Genomic DNA, 20,064 nt, shown 5'->3' on the forward strand with positions numbered 1-20,064 from the left:
CAGGACAGGAACCCTGGTCGCCATACTGCGAGGCAGCAGCACTACCACCGTGCCTTCCTTTTCCTCCTGTATACAAAAAATACACTGGTTAGGTTAATTAATGGCTGTAAACTGACCCAGTATGAATTCATTGGTAGGTAACTGACTGGTACAACATTCAGATTTTGGTCCAACACTTTTTTGCTCAAACCCCTTGATCATAAATGGGAAAAAGTGGGTTAAAAAAATAAAAATATATTGACAGATGTATGCATGAGTAGATCACACAGTCTAAGCGTCAAGGGTTGTGACCAATGGCCTAGTCACCTTCTGTGTAGAAGAAGAAAGTCCAGAGAAGAGCGATTATAATTGTAGGACTTCAGGGTATGTGTTATGAGGAGAGACTCAAGGAGGTGAGCTTTTTCAGATTAAGCAGAAGAATATTTAGAACTGACATGACTGAAGTGTTTAAAATTATGAAGGGAATTAGTCCAGTGGACCGAACACATTAAATTCAAAATGAATTTATCAAGAACATAGGAACACAGTTGGAAACTTGTTAAGGGTAAATTTCACATAAACTTTAAGTTTTTCTTCTCACAGAGAACCACAGACACTTGGAATAAGTAGACAGCAGGACTTCAGGGACCTTCAAATGTTATTTTAGAGGAATTAAATAGCTAGGATTGGCGAGTTTTGTTGGGCTGAATGGTCAGTTGTTGTGAAAACAGGTCTGATATCCTCCTTATGTGTAAGTGGGTTCTTTTCCGGGTTCTTTCCATATTTCAAAGGCATACAGGTTGGGCTAATTTTAGGGCCAGTAGGAGTGTGTTATGCCCTGTAATGGACCTGCACACATTTTAGGACTGGCCTTGTGCTCAATTCATGGTGGATGACCCCCTGGTATTGGAAGAAATGGGTTCAGAAAATAAATAATGGGCAGTGTGAAATATTAATGTTACTTATAGGCTCCAGTTGTCCTGCAAGCTGCCCTGGATAAGTGGGCTAGGAAATTGGGGGATGGATAGATGCATATATGTATATATTATATACATATATACATCATTTATATGCTGTTTGGATGTATTTGTGCTGTATATATGTGTGTTTGTTATGCATATGTACTGTATTTGAACATGTGTAAAAACACATAATTTAATGAATGTGTGTTTCCATACTACATACCCTGAATTTCCCCTTGGGATTAATAAAGTATCTATCTATCTATCTATCTATCTATCTATCTATCTATCTATCTATCTATCTATCTATCTATCTATCTATCTATCTATCTATCTATCTATCTATCTATCTATCTATGAAATTTTCTGCTTGTCTTTTATCTGTTTATTCTATATCCATCCATCCATCTTCTTAACCTGCTTATCCAGGGCAGGTGTACAACTTATTTATTTTTATAGTAATGTGTACGTAAATTTCATTATGTTAATGTGAGGAGGTGCTCGGTGGTACACTGGTCCTCTGTCCATAGAGCTTGCATGTTCTCCTTATGTCTGTGTAGGTCTCCTCAGGACACTTTAGTTTCCACCCACTGTCCAAAGACACGCATCTCAGTTGAATTGGCAGTACTAAATTGGCTTGTGTGTGTGTGTGTTTTCGTCCTGCGATGGACTGGCACCCTGTCCATTGTTTGTTCCTAACTTATGCTATCTTGGCTGGGCACCAGCACCCCCGTGACCCTAGTCTGGATTGGGTGGGTTAGAAATGATGTGAGAATGCACTAACAGAAACCATTCAACATTCCCATTCACATTCTGAAGCTCAATGTTTTGAGGCACTAGTTTTATTGTAGTCTGGACCCATATCCAGGTGGCACCTCCATTTCGTTCTATTCATTATTTTTCAGAATCCATTGCTGTGAGATTCAGAATACATCCCAGCCATGTTCTTCACTCTTAAAAATGCTGGTTCCTTACTTACTTTACTCCGTTGATTGGTTCCTTGTAGAATTGTTGCCTGACAAAGAACCATTTCATTCTGGGGAGGCACCTTTGCATATGAAATTCATTCTTTGAGCTTTAAGAATTTTCTTAACATGCAGATAAAAGAGAAACGTAATATTAGTAGGCTACCGAGCAGAATACAACCGATCACAACCGTGAACTTAGTCTGTGTGATTGCATGCAGCAAGAGTCCTTTTTCAAATCAGGAACCCAGCTGGATTTCATAAATCTGCTATCATCTATTCATTGGTTATTTATGGACCCTGTTACTGATCTAAATAAATAAAAGTTTTTTTTTCTGGGACCTCCATGTGGACAGTTCTTTCAGGAACGAAAATGGTTGCCTTATGACACTGCTCTAAATACACATAAGAGACAAGAACATGGGATGGGATGGCAGTCTATTTCACTATTTCATGTTGTTTTCTATCAACTTATTCCTTTAAGGGTTTTTTTGAGGGGTATTTTTACATTTATTCTCATATTTCCATTTACAGTGGTGTTTTTGTTTACACCTGTCACGCACTGTTTCTATTTTGCATTTGTGGAGTTTCACATTCCCCTTTAGAGTTCTATTAAAAAGCGTGAAGCACCACACCATCCTGATATTTAGTGTACCCTTTCGGTTTTCTTTCTGTTTCTTAAGTTTACAGCATCCATTTCTTTTTCATATCATGACCAGTGCATATTACTATAAATAATTCAACCCAAATATGCATTTTGTGTGCGTGTGTGTTTGCCGAATCAGGTTATTTGTAAGGCAGAAACCAAACCTGGATGAGCTTACTTTTGGGTTAATCGTCACCTTAAATTGTGCAAGTATAGCATCAAAATGCACATTTGAATTGACACGTAGAAGTCAGCGATTCATTTATGTATTTCTAAACTTGATTTTGGGGAGAGTCACAACCCTCTATGGGACTGTTGGTCCCAGTCCCGATGTTCGATTTCTGACTCGGGCGGTTTATGAGATTCACGTTTCTCTTTGTATGTTGTTCATGGATTTCTTTTGTAAGGAGAGGGGTTGGAGGTGGAGATGATTAGCTGTCACCTTTGCTCGTGCTCTTTAAAATCCTCCGCCGATCGTCATATTTGGAAATTTGTCCGTCTTCGGCTTAGCTTTGTAAACTTTTTCGAGTGCGCACACTTTGCACCTTTTTGGTTTTAAAGACCAACTCTACACTCTTAAAAAACAAATCTACACGACTTTTATGATTTTTTTTTCCTTTTATGACTTCAAGTGAATAAAAGCCGTAGTGCTCTCACTAAGGAAGTGAAGAAAGCGGACACACTAAACGCCACTCGTTTTCATTTCCTTCTTTTTTTTTCTTTGATTAAAGTGTTATTGTCGGTCAACGTACGTCCGTCGTCCGGTGTGCATCTGGCCGCGTGACGCTCAGTTTCGAGTTCGAAGGGGTGCGGTGGCCAATGTGTCGCTTTACCTGTCAAGACTTCACTTCCTACTTTTCGTGAAAAGGTCCCGTGACTCGCTCTGTTATTGAGCTCGGTTTGCGGCTCCTCTCGCTGATTTTACTTTCGTGTCTGCTGACCGAGGAGAAGTCACTTCATCACGCAGACGCTTCCCATAGCAATTTTGAAAGAGAGGAGAAAACTAAACGGAAGCTGCTACAGCCTGCGCAGCGCTTGACGGATGGATTCTTCTTTATATCCGCCTTTGTGTGAGCGGAGCTTGCACCCTTTGTAGTGCACGGGGGTCTCCTGCACCCACCTACTGGCACAACTGCTGCTCGGCTGCAGACCGCTGTATCGTGTAGCTGCAGCGATGCCTGTGCGTTTTGCTTCCTCCGCCCTGAAACACAATAAATCGATCAAAGTGCATTGATAGAAAAAAAGAAAGAGAAATGCGCAGTTTATGATCAGTGCGTTAGTGGACACCTAATGCTGCTGTCTTAGGCTCTGCGATCATGTTATGGTAAAAGGGAGGCCAGGAATGCATAGCTGGATTTAGATAGATAGATAGATAGATAGATAGATAGATAGATAGATAGATACTTTATTAATCCCAAGGGGAAATTCATATACTCCAGCAGCAGCATACTGATACAAAAAACAATATTAAAGATGCACACGTTGCATTTGCACATATAGACATGTAGAGAAACCCAAGCAAAATGACAGCTTTTATTGGCTAACTAAAAAGATTACAATATGCAAGCTTTCGAGGTTTAGTTAGCCAATAAAAGGTGTCATTTTGCTTGGCTTTTCTCTACATTCATAATGGCTAACACGGTACAACACCCTAGTACTAGTACTACACATATAGATAGAAGTAATTGTCAGGTACACTGAAAAAAATGACACGTCCGTTTAAAATGAAAAATTATGTACATCGGTTGCACATAATAAAATTGTTTTTATCAAAAATAATTTAATTATGGGTGGCGCAGTTGGTAGAGGTGCTGCCTCGCAGTTAGGAGACCCGGGTTCACTTCCCGCGTCCTCCCTGCGTGGAGTTTGCACGTTCTCCCCTTGTCTGCATGAGTTTCCTCAGGGTGCTTTGGTTTCCTCCCACAGTCCAAAGACGTGCAGGTTAGGTACATTGGCGATCCTAAGTCCCTGGTGTGTGCTGGCGCCCGGCCCCTGGGCGTGGTTAAATCTTTTGGCCCAAAGTCTCATCTCGCGGGACGTGAGTTCTTGATATTTTTTAGGTTATAATTTCAAAACAGAATAAGAATCTGAAAATCTAACATCAGGGCGGCACGGTGGCACAGTGGGTAACGCTGCTGCCTCGCAGTTGGGAGACCTGGGGACCCGGGTTCGCTTCCCAGGCCCTCCCTGCGTGGAGTTTGCATGTTCTCCCCGTGTCTGCGTGGGTTTCCTCCAGTTGCTCCGGTTTCCTCCCACAGTCCAAAGACATGCAGGTTAGGTGGATTGGCGATTCTAAATTGGCCCTAGTGTGTGCTTGGTGTGTGGGTGTGTTTGTGTGTGTCCTGTGGTGGGTTGGCACCCTGCCTGGGATTGGTTCCTGCCTTGTGCCCTGTGTTGGCTGGGATCGGCTCCAGCAGACCCCTGTGTTCGGATTCAGCGGGTTGGAAAATGGATGGATGGAAATCTAACATTATATTAAAGTTCGATAAATTCTGAAAAGAATGACACCAAACATATAGATGTAGGTTTTAAAATAAGCCAGCTTTAAAGCGTGACAAAAAACGTGCCATGAAATCATTGCACAAAATCGTTGCACTCTTAGACTTAAGATTGTATATATATATATATATATATATATATATATATATATATATATATATATACAGAGTAGATTTATGAGTTAGTTTACTCATTTTTTTGGTACAAGACATTCTCAGTTTGCTGTGGATTGCTTATAATCACTCCTCCTGCGAATGATCAAACAGCTGATCACTTGTTTTTAAGAGTCCCTTGAACATTTCCCTATTTTTATTTATCATCAAGATGACCGTTGACTGACATATACGGATTCTGTACTCTGCGCATGTCCATTGCACTCTGTTTGCCTACACAGATTTTAGTGCCGCAAAGCACAGTTAGAAGTGTCCACAAAATTAAATCTGGCAAATTTTCGTTCTCCTGGATGAAATAATCTGTCTCGATATTTCAGAAATGAATACATTTATGTTGATGAGCTGAATGTACAGTGCTAAAATCTGCAGCACAATCCCTGGAGCAGTATTGGGAGTAATGTGCCTTACGTAGTCTGATTACTTTTTAAAGCAAGGAGTAACCTAACACAATACTTATTTTATTGAATTAAACATATCTGCATTATTATTATCTCAGCAGCATTGTATGTAAGGCTAGAAGCGAATGTACGGAAATGCTGCTCCTTTGCAGGACTTAATGGCATGGCCAGGCAGAAAAGAATGTGTGCTGCATGCAATCCGGTAACAGAAGCCTGTAAATAAAGTGCCAGTTTAATATTTTTATCTCACAATTTGCTATTGATATGTTAAAACAGTGTGACTGGGTGATGCAGTGGCCAGTTTTAAATCTGAAATTTCAGGTAACAAAATGTTTTATGTGACTATGCAGTGGTGCAGGGGTTAGCACTACTGCCTCACAGATTCTGGGTTTAAACTCCGGGCCTTTCCTAGTGTCTGTGTGGGTTTTTCTCCAGGTACTTTGGTTTTGTCCCACATCTTAAAGATGTGTTAAATGAGTCTGTAACTCTAAATTGAGCTGGTGGGTGTGTGAACTCCTGGTCCAGGCTTTGGTTATGTTGCGTCTAGACTACTGCACCTCGCTTCTGGCAGGTATACCCATATGTGCTATCAAGCTGCTGCAGGTGATCATAAATACAGCTACCCGTCTTGTATTTAACCAGTCCAGATGGGCACATGCCACTCCTCTCTTCAGGTCGCTACCTGACGCACACATTAAGCAGCACACATTAAGTTCAGATCCCTTTCGCTCTCCTACAGAGTAGTCAATGGGTCAGCACCTGAGTATTTGGAGACGCTAGTGAAGTGGTATACGCCTGCTCGCCCACTCAGGTCTGCCAGTGAACAGTGTCTGGTGATGTCACCTCTATGTGACATCAAGTCTCATTCCAGACTCTTTTCATATGTGGTTTCTAGTTGGTGGAACGTGCTTTCCACCTCTGTCCATACTGCTGACTGCCTCTGTGTATTTAAGAAGCGATTGAAGACCTGTTCTGTAAATATCTGTCTGATTGAAAAGAGGAAGAACAAACTTTGCACTGCGATACTTTATATTCTTGGTTAATTTGTTTAAGTTTAATTGCTTTATTGATAATAATCTGATTGTAAATGTATGAGTTATTACATCTTTTCACTAGTGGCAGTTAGCTTTTCTTACCCATCCTATTACACTTACTAAACAAACAGGCCGCAGTCTGATGTTACTCGATTATGTTGACCTCTTTTGTAAGTCACTTTGGATAAAAGCATCTGCTAAGCAAATAAATGTAAATGTGAACTGGTGTCCTCCTTGTGCCTAATGCTGCTGGGCTTGGCACCAGCTACCTACAACTCTGAACTGGATTAGCTTAGAAAATGGATGGGTGAATGTGTATCATAAAAATGCAGATTTTAAAAATGACATTGAAAGCAAATTTCACAAGATATACAGTATATATGCATGAATATTTACACCTGCATATTAAATTATAAAAACATAAATGTGGCATTCTCAGTCCAATTCACAGTGGTAGCCTGTCCCAGAAGCACTAAGTGCAACACAGGAAACAACCAACTGGGCAGGCTGCCAGTCTTTAGCAGGGCTAACTCATGCCCACTCACACTGGCCAATTAAGCTCAGCTGCACATTTTTGAGAGGTGGGATACAAACTAAAGGGGGGGGGGGGGGTCAAATGCACATGTAGGGAGACCATGCAGCTCTACTCAGACACCACTGATGTCTGCAGCCAGTGGGCACCAAGCCCTGCTGGAGCATCTTGTAGGACCAGAAGCAAGTGAGGAGGGAGACATGACTTTTCAATGTAGAAAGTGTACAGTGTTTATTGAAAACTTAGAATTAAAGTGCCACAGTGCATCAAATTAAATAAAAAATATACGAACTTCCAATAAAACAGAAAACATAAATGATATGCATCTAAAATCCATACATGAAGCATTCCATTTTCTTTTCAGAACATTGAAACAAATCCCTCAGCATCACATTCTGCCACCTCAATCGGTACCCGCAGAGCCTGTCGTCTGACTGAGCGAGGTTACCACAGAGCCACCTCTCTGACAAAGACCTCAATAATCTCCACCAGTTCTGCCCTCTCCTCACCGATGCTGCAACATCGGTTCCCCCTTCCTGCAGTGACTCTCCACCAGTCACCTCTGCCCTGTACCAGTAATTCAGCAGGCTTTTATCCTGCCACCCCACGGAGCTCCTTGACAGCCACCCGTCCTGCTCCCTCACGCAGCTCAGCAGACTTGATGACATCCGTCCTCAGACTCTCGGAATGGAATCATTCTTTTTCTCCCTTTAGTTTCTTTTCCTTCTCCTTGCGCTTACCCCATCTGATTTCTATCGTGGCACCCCCCCACTAGTTCATTACCATGCCGCTTCCCCAGCATTTAACTAACGTAGGAGTGCACATATAGCAGTTGCCTTTCAATGAAGGTTCACCAGTAGCGTAACCTTCATCCATTTATCCCAATGAAACACTCTGTGACACAGGACAACAAATGGGGACAAGAGTCAAACCCAGGAGAGTCTGTGAGTGAAGCAGCAGCACTATCCATTGTGCCACGCTACATTTAATAACCGTGTGTGCCACTTATAGCTACTGATAAATTCAAGAGAAGAAGAGTAAGGGACACAGTTGGTAGGATTTAGATTTGCCTGTCCATTAAAGGCTTTCTACTGCTAAGAGGTGTCACTTAAATTTCATGCTTTGGTTGGCGTCAGAATTAGAGAAAAATGAGAGCATGGATTCAAATAAGTGATGCCATACTCGGAACCTCCATGTTTTGAGTAGCTGGTTTGTGGCTTGGGTAGGCAGGCAGTATGGCATAGTGGTTAAGGCTTTGGATTTCACACCCTGAGCTTGTGGGTTCAAATCCCACCACTGTGAGACACTGAGCAAGTCACTTCACCTGTCTGTGCTCCTATTGGAAAAAAAGAAATATTACCAATTGTATCTCAAATGTTGTAAGTTGCTTTGCTTAAAAGTGTTGTTAGTGTTTTATTTTAGTCTGGAGGTGGCACCCCACAATCTGCTCCATTTATTCCTTTTCAAAACCTGTTGCTGTGAGGCCCAGAATGCATCACAGCCACATCTTACACCCAACAAGAACTAACTCTGGGTGGGATGGTAGTCCTCCACAGTGTAGACTCTTAATTATTTAGTAAGTCAGGGGTCTATGTTTAGGATGTGAGGGGAAGTAGGAGTACTGCAAGGATAACCCAGGCGTAAAAACAGGCATAAAAACAGGTGAAGTGAGCCAGCAGCTGTGTACACAGCTCTTATCACTAAAGCAGAGGCAGCAAGCGCTTAAGAAAGAAAAAATAAACAACAACAAAAAAAAGGATGATAAGAAAGAGAAAGAAGGAAAAAATGAACAAGAAAAAGGAATAAAAGAAAAACAAGGGTTTGACTCAAATGGCTGGCATGCAGATTCTTTCTACTTCTCTCTCTTCCTATCTGCAGTGGAAGCCATTGCTACCAATTACGACATCCAATGAAATGTACTTTGCCCACGGAATTTGTAACTCCTGAAAAGCTGATAAAATGGAGGAGTCCTTTCCTTGAAGAACATTAGGGTTTGGATTACAGGAATTTGGCTAAGAGGAGGAATTTAGAAATATTTAATAAAAGCAAAGTGTGACTCACAGTCTTCACCTGGGCACGTGAGCTGAACTAGTCACTCAGACGCCTAATTATCAAGATCTTTAAGGCCTCAGGAGCAAGAAAGCAGACGGGTGAATGTGGCTTACCTGTTTTTTTTTTTCTGTTATGACCGTGAATTATGAGGAATGAGGTGTGGATGATCTTAAAATCGTAAACTGTATGAATGTCAATTGCATAATGTGCTGGATGGCATACTAGTTACAGTGTGGTAGTGTCATGGGGTATGCATGATCCCTGTGTCCACTTGAGTTTCCTCCCACAGTCCAATGACATACAGGTTTGGTGGACTGTGGATGGTAAATGTGTGTGTGCGTGTGTGTGTGTGTGTTCACCCTGTGATGGGTTGGCACCCTGTCTGGGGATTGTTCTTGCCTTGCACCCAGTGCTAGCTGGGAAAGGCCTCAGGTTCCCTGTGACGCTGATCTGGATAAGAGGGATGGATAACATAACATCACTTTCTTAATCCTTTTTAGTAAGCTACAGTATATCCTGGCTTCTCTAATCCGTTACAATTAGCGCACATATGGAGTCTTTGGGGATGTGTGAGGAAAATCAGATTAGCTAAAGCAAAACACACGTAGACATGCAGGCATGAGAAAGATGTGTAGCGTACACACCAACAAAAACCAGACAGGGGATTAGAACTCAGAATATGTGAAGCAGCAGCGCTAATCACTGCACCACCATGCTGCCCACAAATATATAAATACACAGAATGCAGCAGGCTGACATTAGTTCCTGCTTTCTACTCGACAATCCTATAACCTTGTTATGCAGATTGCACTGGAATAGAGGCGATTGTCTAACATGTTTGTCTATCATCAGTTCCAGACCACTCCTGATCACATCTCATTCTAAAATGCAGACTTTGCACATCCTCAGGTATCCATTGCCTGGCTCTTCTTCATGTTCACACAAACAGGGCACCTGAAGTGAGACAATGTAAAATGAATACAGAGTTAAAGATTAGTGAAACTTGTTCATAATGTGGGTGGTCCACTCTCTCAAGTGCAGAGGTTAAGCAAATATTTTATAAACAGGAGCCGCAGTCACTTTCATTGCCAAAATATATTTCCTACATTTTAAAAATGCATTTGTACTGTCAGTTTTGGGTTCCCATAAGAGTATGGCTTTGTTTCCTGTTGCTCTGCTAGCCTCATTCAGCTAAACAGTAATGGAGCTGTGACTGTGCTGAGAACACACATCACACATCTGCAGCACATCTGCAGCCATCAAACCCACTTGTCACTGACCAGAATTTAAGAAGTGCCTGTTTTTTTTTCTTCTTCTGATCACTCGACATTTTGTTGTCATTTTCAAGATAAGAAAGTGTCACACAGCACAGTCACAGAAGGAAGTAGGAGTGCTGCACTGCATTTCGTCATGTGAGGAGTTGAACTCTCATCTAGACTGGATCAGAGGTGGCAGCAGAACTTTGAAAAATGGGCACTTCCTGGCCCATTCAGTTAATGGAACCAACCCAGTAGCAAATTTGCCTTCTGGTTTAATGTTGCAGAAACAAATGTGTCTGGCAAAATATATCAGAGTAAAAGTAGCCATTTGCAGTTGAAAATGTAGTGAAGTAAAAGTGAAAGTTGACAGAAAACTTTATACTCAAGTAATATAGAAATATTGTTAAAATAGTACAGTAAGGAAGTATTACTATGTACACTATCCACTTGGCAGACTTAACTATTGTTAACAGGGTAAGCCCAGCAGCTGGCACTGTACATGGATGTGTGGTGATTGTGGGGACAAAGGCACAACAGCAGAGAGTGCACACACCACCTTCGTGGCCAGGTCTCTCTGCTTTCCCCACTGTTGGATTATCATTCTTGCCATCAGTTATGCCAGCCTAGTATACTTGCCTCATCCAAATCACATGAATATGCCAATACAGTTTCACAGTTCAGACACAACGACAGGATGGGATACCAGTCAGCCACAGGGCACACTCACACAGCCATGCTCACTCACTCTGGCCCAGCATTAGTACCACCAGTGAGTCCAGCCTCCATGTCTTTCAGGACAAGGGAGAAAACCAACACAGACAAGGGGAGAATGGACAAACCCCATAAGCGGGCCGGCAGTGTGGAGTAGTGGTTTAGGCTTTGGACTTCAGTCCCTGAGGGCGTGGGTTCAAATCCCACTACAGACACTGTGTGACTCTGAGCAAGTCACTTCACCTGCCTGTGTGCCAAATGGAAAAACAAAAGAAATGTAAACCAGTTGTATCTGAAATGTTGTGAGTCATCTTGTAAAAATAATAATAATAAAGGCCTGAGCAGGGATTTGAAATCGGGACTCTGGACTGGGGAGGCAACAGAGTTAACTACAGTTGCCATCAGGCTGCCATAACTTACTTAATATGATTAGCTGCAGTTTGAATTCCTAATGGAAGGAACTGTGAGCCTCTTATGCTATATAAAGAAACAAAAATATTTTTTATATATCTTGTTTCATTTAAAACTGTAGAGTATTGGTTCTTCATGGTCTGTATTGCCATGGCAACCCAATCCATAAGGCACTAAAACCACAGACACAGTGCTTGATTAAATAATTAACCCAATATAGCATAACTGAACAGTTACAAGGCAAAATTGTTCATTGCTGTTCTGTGTATTCTGTTTAATGCTTGGAGGTTATTGTGAAAGGTGCTATACAAAACAAAATCGGATTGGACCACTAACTACCTCTGTCTGCCTTTTAATTGTTCTGATAAATAATGAGTGGCAAAGCCATAAAATATTATATTTATGCATTCTGTGATATGGGAGGTTGTGCAGATTAGCTTGTAAAAGAGCTTTGTGATAAATCATGCTGTAAAATATGCCTTATAAATGCAGAATAACACATAAATCATTTAAAAACCTGAAATGCAACTTACCCTTCTTTGGCTACAATATAAATGTAATTGATAGGACTATGACATGGAGTCTTAAATAAAATAAAGATTAGTGTGGGTACAAATAGCACCTTTCATTGTGGACACCAGCTTTACTGTAAAATATATATAGCCTTATGTTAATATGAAACGTGACAAGCCTTGTAAAGCATCCATGACAGGGCACATTATAAAAAGGGTTGTATAAAATGTCAAATTATCAATCGCTCCGTTATCAAATCTGGTTAATTCAGTTAGAGGGTCTGGCACTATGAAACACAACATGGGAACCAACTCTGAATTCCCTGACGCTGGCCAGTTAACCTCACATGCATATCCATGAGATGGGAGCCTGCATAAGAGGAGGCAAACATCCACAAATCTCTCTATTATATAAAAAGCATCCTGCGACGAGACAAGACTTTTTTGAAGAGATTTTTTCAAGTCCCGCGAGACTTTAGCCATGAGATTTTTTCAAGTCACGCCCTCCTCTCAACCATTTTCAAACACTTCCACGGTCCTCTCACCTCTCATTCGTGTGAATGCTTTTGTCAGACACAGTTCCTGCTCTCTCAGCTCTTGTAAATTTTAACGTTTTCCTCACTTTAAGTTCCCAATTAAAGAAGACTTATTATCTCCAGATCTTATTAAAGAATTTCATCATGGAGGGTTATCAACAGAAAAAATGAGTACATGGGCAATCCTAGCACCGAGAAACAATGAAGTCAAAGAAATTAATGCCAAAAATGTTGATCGGTTACATGGCAAATTGACTGAATGCGTATCAATAGACTATGCTGAAACAGTTGGTGGTGATGGTGCGGAACATGAAAACATCAACTTACAATATCCTGAAGAATATCAACAACTGATAACACCGTCTGGTCTTTCACCACACGAATTACTGGAGAAAGAAGCATGTTTCCATGAAAGGTAATGTAGAACATCTTCCGCAGATAACATTAGACAACAAAGGAGTCCTTGATATGCCATTCATATTAAAACATTAACAGTTTCCCGTTAGAATAGCTTTTGCAAAGACAATTAACAAATCTCAGAGCCAAACATTCGAAAAAATCATTTTATTCAATAGAGAGAAAGAAACGAAATTCAGTCACGGACAGTTATACGTTGCATTGTCACAATGAAAGTCCAAACACAGAATCAAAATTCAATGTGATATTGATGAAAATTTAATTCAAAGAATTGTTTTTACTGAAATTTTACAGTAAAAGTGAAAGTTTAAAAAGTATTTGCGTGTTAATTTCAAAGCCAAACAGAACAAAATCGTATTACTCAACGAATAACTCTAATGCAACATGAAAGATACTTTACTTCCAAATTATTACGTTTTACTATTTTGTACTATGGTTAATTACTTGCTGTAATGTAGTTAGTTCTATTATGCATATGTAACAATTCCCATCAAAATAAAAATCTGTTTATTAAATTGTACAGAATGCAAAGAGGCTAAAATCCACATGCAGTACCTATAAAAAGTATTCACCATGGAAATTTTCACATTTTATTTTTATACATTTGCAGGGCTGCCCTTTGTCACCGATTCTGTTCATAACTTTTATGGACAGAATTTCTAGGCGCAGCCAGGGTGTTGAGGGGGTCTGGTTTGGTGGACTCAGGATTGGGTCACTGCTTTTTGCAGATGATGTTGTCCTGTTTGCTTCATCAGGCCGTGATCTTCAGCTCTCTCTGGATCGGTTCGCAGCTGAGTGTGAAGCGGCTGGGATGGGAATCAGCACCTCCAAATCCGAGACCATGGTCCTCAGCCGGAAAAGGGTGGATTGCCCTCTTAGGGTTGGGAGCGAGATCCTGCCTCAAGTGGAGGAGTTCAAGTATCTCAGGGTCTTGTTCACGAGTGAGGGAAGAATGGAGCGTGAGATCGACAGGCGGATTGGTGCAGCGTTCGCAGTGATGCGGGCTCTGCATTGGTCCGTCGTGGTGAAAAAGTCGATCTATGTTCCTACCCTCACCTATGGTCATGAGCTATGGGTAGTGACCGAAAGAACGAGATTGCGAATACAAGTGGCTGAAATGAGTTTCCTCCGCAGGGTGTCTGGGCTTTCCCTTAAAGATAGGGTGAGAAGCTCAGTCATCCGGGAGGGGCTCAGAGTAGAGCCGCTGCTCCTCCGCATCGAGAGGAGTCAGATGAGGTGGCTCGGGCATCTGATCAGGATGCCTCCTGGACGCCTCCCTGGTGAGTTGTTCCGGGCATGTCCAACCGGGAGGAGGCCCCGGGGAAGACCCAGGACACGCTGGAGGGACTATGTCTCCCGGCTGGCCTGGGAACGCCTCGGGATTCTCCTGGAAGAGCTAGAAGAAGTGGCCGGGGAGAGGGAAGTCTGGGTATCTCTGCTCAAGCTGCTGCCCCTGCGATCCGACCTCGGATAAGCGGAAGAGGATGGATGGATGGATGGATCAAAGAGGATTTCATTTTGCTTTTTTGGTTGATGGTCAGAGAAAGGTTCTTAATGTCAAAGTGGAAACAGACCTCTGTGAAGTGTTAAAATATGAAACACACAATGATTGATCCCATACGTATTCACCCTCTTTAATATCACACACCTTAATTCTGTCTGGTTCAGCTAATTGGTTTTAGAAGTCCCCAAATCAGTTCAATGGAGGTCACCTGTCTGGGGTTTCAGTTGCTTCTAGTCTAAATACAGCTGAAAGTGGAAGGGTCAGCTTGTGGAGAGTCAGCATGGTGGACCAACCTACACAATGAAGATACAAGAACACTCCAAAGAACTCCATGAAAAGGAGATTGAAAATCACAGGTCAGAGGATGGAGACAAGAAATTCACCGAATATCCAGTCATGAAGAAACATAAAGAGCATGGGACAGCTGTAAATCTGTCAAGTGCAGGCCATCCAAAAAACTGAGTGATCATGTAAGAAAAAGATAAGGGAGAGAGGCCACCAAGAGACCTGTGAGAACTGCAAACAAAGTTACAAGCTACAGTCAGTCAGATTGGAAAGATGGTGCAGACAACTGTTGCGACCGGGTGCTTAACAAGTTGCAGCTTTATGGGAGAGTGGCAAAGAGAAAAAAACTCAGAGGATATCCTGGCAGAAGGCACATGGAAGACTATGAAGTAAACTGGAAGAAGGTTCTAGGATCTGATGAGACCATGGGATTAAGTGCCACGCTTGAATGCTGCATGTTATCAGAAATACACCATCCCCACCAATGAAGCACGGTGGTTGCCACATCATGCTGTGGAGATGTTTCTCTGCAGCAGGTCCTGGAAGGCTTGTGAGGGTAAAATGAATGGCGTAAAATACAAGAAATCCTAGTGGAAAAACTGATGCAGTCTGCAAGAAATCTGTGCCTTGGGAGAAGACTTGTTTTCAAACAAGACAACTACCACAAACATAAAGTCAAAGCTACACAATAATGGCTTCAAAACAACAACATTAATGCCCTGGAGTGGCCGAGATCTGGTCAGAGTCCAGATTTAATCCAAATGAAAATTTGTGGCAGGACTTGAAAAAGGGTGTTCACTTACCATCAATGTGAAACCTGACAGAGTCGGAGTAGTTTAGCAAAGAATGAGGAGAAATGGCAGAGTCCAGATGTGTTAAGCTGACAGACAGTGCCCGGTGCACATAGAAAAAGGCTGTGATAGCTGCCACAGGTCCATATACAAAATACATACTTGTATTTTGTACACTTTTGTAATTAATTTAGAACCGCTTTGCTGGGATCTGTTTTCACTTTGACATTAAAGAGTCATTTTCTGCTGATCAATGTCAAAAAGCCATTATTAAATGCACCAAGAATGAGTGTTGCATAGAAATAAAATGTGAAAACGTCCAGCGGCTGAATACGTTTTATAGGCACCATAGGCACTGACCAGGCCAGATGTTAGACCCAGAACTTTGAAGCTGAGCAGTGCAAACCACTGTTCACAAAAAAAAAATCCTAATTTCACTTTCTCAAACTGGCTCAGTCCGGTTTGTTGTCTGTCAGCCCATCCTTGGAGCATTAGGGGCAACACAGGAACCAGCCATGGACAGGGTGTCAGTTTATTCCAGAGTGCCATTGAGGCACACACCAAAATTGACAAAACACAATTGCCATTTAAACTAACTTTGGTGAATTGTAAGGAAACCCAACCCAGACATGGGAAGAACAAGAAAACCCCACCATGAATAAGTGTGGGGAAAAAAAAAACAGGGACATTGGATTTTTGAAGCAACAGTGAAGCAACATACCAAACCCAATGCGTGAAATACTCGCTCAATGCATCACGTCACCTTTGTCTGAAAAGTGAAGCACAGAGTGCACTAGACAAATGAAAGATGGCCAGAATGTTATTTTCTATGACCAATTTGACTGTGAACAGTAGGCATGTACTTTACTGTATAATGTATTGTGCTTTGGGCTGAAATCTCAATCACCGGGTTAAGAGTCCATGACAGGCTGCATTCTAGAAATGTCACTATGTCAGACATCATTGGAAAGGTTGAATACTTAATTGTATGTTTGCATTCAAATTTTGCAATGCTTAGCTTGTATCTGCAGAGTTTTGTGATAACAATGCTCACTATGAGAAATAAAATTGTGTCTATGAAGAGATTTTTGGAGACCAGGATTTTCATGTTGGATATGTATAGCAAAAAATTACTTATGAGTTGAATAGACTGATAAGAACAATGATTTGTTCTCTCCATGAAATTTGCTATGAAACTATAAGTTAACTAACACCATCAAATCTGAAACTTCCTAATTGCTGCTAGTAAAGTGAGGTTGGTGAGGTGGTGAAAAATGGTAACTGCCATTCAATTGTGAATAATAGTTTGTACTGTTGCCACTTTAAACCTAACAGACAGACACTCAGGACACCAGGTAAAAGCATGAAGAAGATTTTTAATTGACTTTCTTCCTTTCTACAGTGCTCCCCAAGCACCACAGCCACAATAAACAATTAAATGAACACAATACAATTCTCTTTCTCTTTCTCCTCCACACCTCCCAGCAAACTTTGTTCACCTCCACCTCTCTCTGGCTCGCTTGCTGGGTTTCTTGCAGTGCTTTAAATAGTCTTTGAAGTGCTTCTGTTCTTCCTCCCACGTGACTTGCCACACTTCCGAGTCAGCTGTAGAATTCAAGTTCTTTTTTCAGCCCAGAACTACTTCAGGGCTTCCGTTCTTGAGACTTCCTAGTACTTCTGGGCTATAAGAGAAGCACGACTCCCCAGGTCCTTTCACAGCACTCCCTGGCGGCACCCATGGCACCCAACAGGGCTGAGATAGCAAACTCCAAGTCCCAGGATGCCCTGTGGGAATCCAGGGCACCGCTATACTCCAGGGGAGCTGCTTGGGTGAGGCAGTGTCCAAAAGTAGCCTTCAATTCTTGGGGCGTCCCGGCCGGGTTCAGCTGTCCCTTGCACAATGTATTAGTGAATTTCATCTCCACACATGCATAACATAACATAGAGTACATTTACATTTATTTTCTCAGTTGAAGTTTTATCCAAAGCAACTTACAAAATAGGTGAACATCTGAGGGGCTGTTTAGGAACAAGTGTGACAAAATAAGGGTACAAAACTGATCACTACAAGTGAAGCCCTCAGAACAAAAGTACAAGCAAGTTGCAATTTGTAAATTACAGAAGCTAACATCTTCTACAACAACACAACATTCATCCTCCAAACCTGCATTTCCCTGAGCAGGGTCATAGGAGTCTATCCTAGCAAGCATAGGGCAGAGAGCAGGCACAATTCCTGAACATGGCGCCAGTCCATTACAGGGTGATTTCAATTCACCTAGCCTGCATGTTTTTGGACTGTAGGAGCAAACAGACGTGAACACTCAGGACGTGGACGCTGGCCTTCCTATTGCACAGCAGCAGTGCTTTCACTGCTCCAATGTGCTGCCCCATAACATGAAACTTACTTAACTACCCCAATTTAGGTGCAACATTAACCACGAGGCAATAAATCACACCTGGATGGAGTACCAGTTCAATGCTTGGCTGTTTTTAAATTAAACATCCTTGAAATCGTTCAATGGTCCATTGGCACAAGTCCGGATTTCTTGAGAACCATCTTGAGAACCATCTTGCCTGAAGAAGGGGCCTGAGTTGCCTCGAAAGCTTGCATATTGTCATCTTTTTAGTTAGCCAATAAAAGGTGTCATTTTGCTTGCCGTTTCTCTACATTCATAATGGCTAACACGGTACAACACCCTAGTACTTGAGAACCAAAACAATGGGATAAACCAGATGCCATTTTCCTCAAACTCTAATCCGGCCACTCCCCTGCCACTCTTTGGTTTCTGCCCTCTGTACTGTGACCATTTGTTTGACTCAATAATTCCTTCCAGCTCTGGGCAATATTTTTTTAATTTATAACTGACAAGCCATTGTACCGACTCCTTATCAGTGTGGCACCTCATGTGAGTTTTAAATCAGTTACTTAGAAAGTAATGTTTTTAAATGTTTGCACTCAGTCACATGACCAACAAATCATCACTTACATGTCTGTGGTTCTGCTGATGAGCAGCTACTATGTTCTGTTGTTCTTTTGCCAGGCCTTATTTTATTATTATTTTTTTATGAGATTGGGACCAGGCCAGAACTACACACTTGGAATATGAAATGTCAACAGTTTTTATTTTATATAGCCACTTATACTGCACAGACTGCTGTGGTTTGAATTCTAGCCTGGTCAGTCTGTGTAAAGTTTGCATATTTGACCCATTTCTGTATATCAAAGTCAAAGCGAATTTTATTGTCATCTCAACCATATACAAGTATACAGATAGACGAAATTGCGAAGCTCAGGGTCCACAGTGTAACAATATCCATCCATCCATCCATTTTCCAACCCGCTGAATCCTAACTACAGGGTCACGGGGGTCTGCTGGAGCCAACCCCAGCCAACACAGGGCACAAGGCAGGAACCAAACCTGGGCAGGGTGCCAACCCACCACAGGACACACACAAACACACCCACACACCAAGCACACACTATGGCCAATTTAGAATCGCCAATCCACCTAACCTGCATGTCTTTGGACTGTGGGAGGAAACCGGAGCGCCCGGAGGAAACCCACGCAGACACGGGGAGAACATGAAAACTCCACGCAGGGAGGACCCAGGAAGCGAACCCGGGTCCCCAGGTCTCCCAACTGCGAGGCAGCAGCGCTACCCACTGCGCCACCGTGCCGCGTGTAACAACATGAAGTGCAAATAAAAAAATTAAATTAAAATTAAAACTTGCCCATTTCACATCCTCTCATGAGGCCTTGGCGTCAGTAGGCAGAAGCTTATCCAGCTGCTCTGAAGGTGAACTCACTTGGTACAGAGTGGTGAAGTAGGTTACTCTGCAATGTAAATACACTGCCTGTGCTTCTGTTTCAGGGAGAATGAGTGTCTGAACAAAAATGATTTCCAGCCACACTAGCTTTTTCTCTTCATTTACCAAAGTCCCACACTTAAATGACCAAATACACATATAATGTAGATGTTCGATTACGCTGGGCATGTGTTCATTCGTGGAGAAATCCCTGAAAGAATCATAACAATGCTGGCCAAGGGATTTATTGCAAAACTTTAGAGACCAGTAAATTATTTGCCTTTTGCACATGTACAGTACACAGCATTCACACTGTAAAAAACACAATTTAGATGCATACAGGTAAGCAAAACAACAAGTGCTATGGAAAGCCACTCCATGTAATAAACATTTCAAAACTCTCCTTTTTCACCCATTAACACTGCAATGCTGAGCTGGCATTTTTGGAAATATACAGCTCTGAAGAACGTTTTCAAAAGTCTCAGTTTTCAGGGGATTAAAAACAAATGGACGAAAAGCGAAAGTGGAGACTAGAGTCAAAAATAAAGGATAAAAAGCCTTTTATTAAGACAAAGTACTAAACACAGGGA

The 20,064-nt window shown here is 41.9% G+C and overlaps 1 protein-coding gene across 4 annotated transcripts in view; it reads left to right on the plus strand.

Annotated features, from left to right (window-relative positions):
• cd68 (CD68 molecule) overlaps positions 1-20,064 on the plus strand; it is a 71,857-nt gene that overhangs the window by 970 nt on the left and 50,823 nt on the right. The gene's annotated exons all lie outside the window — the stretch shown is intronic.

This window comes from Erpetoichthys calabaricus, chromosome 3 (genome assembly GCF_900747795.2).
Source record: "Erpetoichthys calabaricus chromosome 3, fErpCal1.3, whole genome shotgun sequence".
In the NCBI taxonomy this organism is placed as follows: Eukaryota; Metazoa; Chordata; class Cladistia; order Polypteriformes; family Polypteridae; genus Erpetoichthys; species Erpetoichthys calabaricus.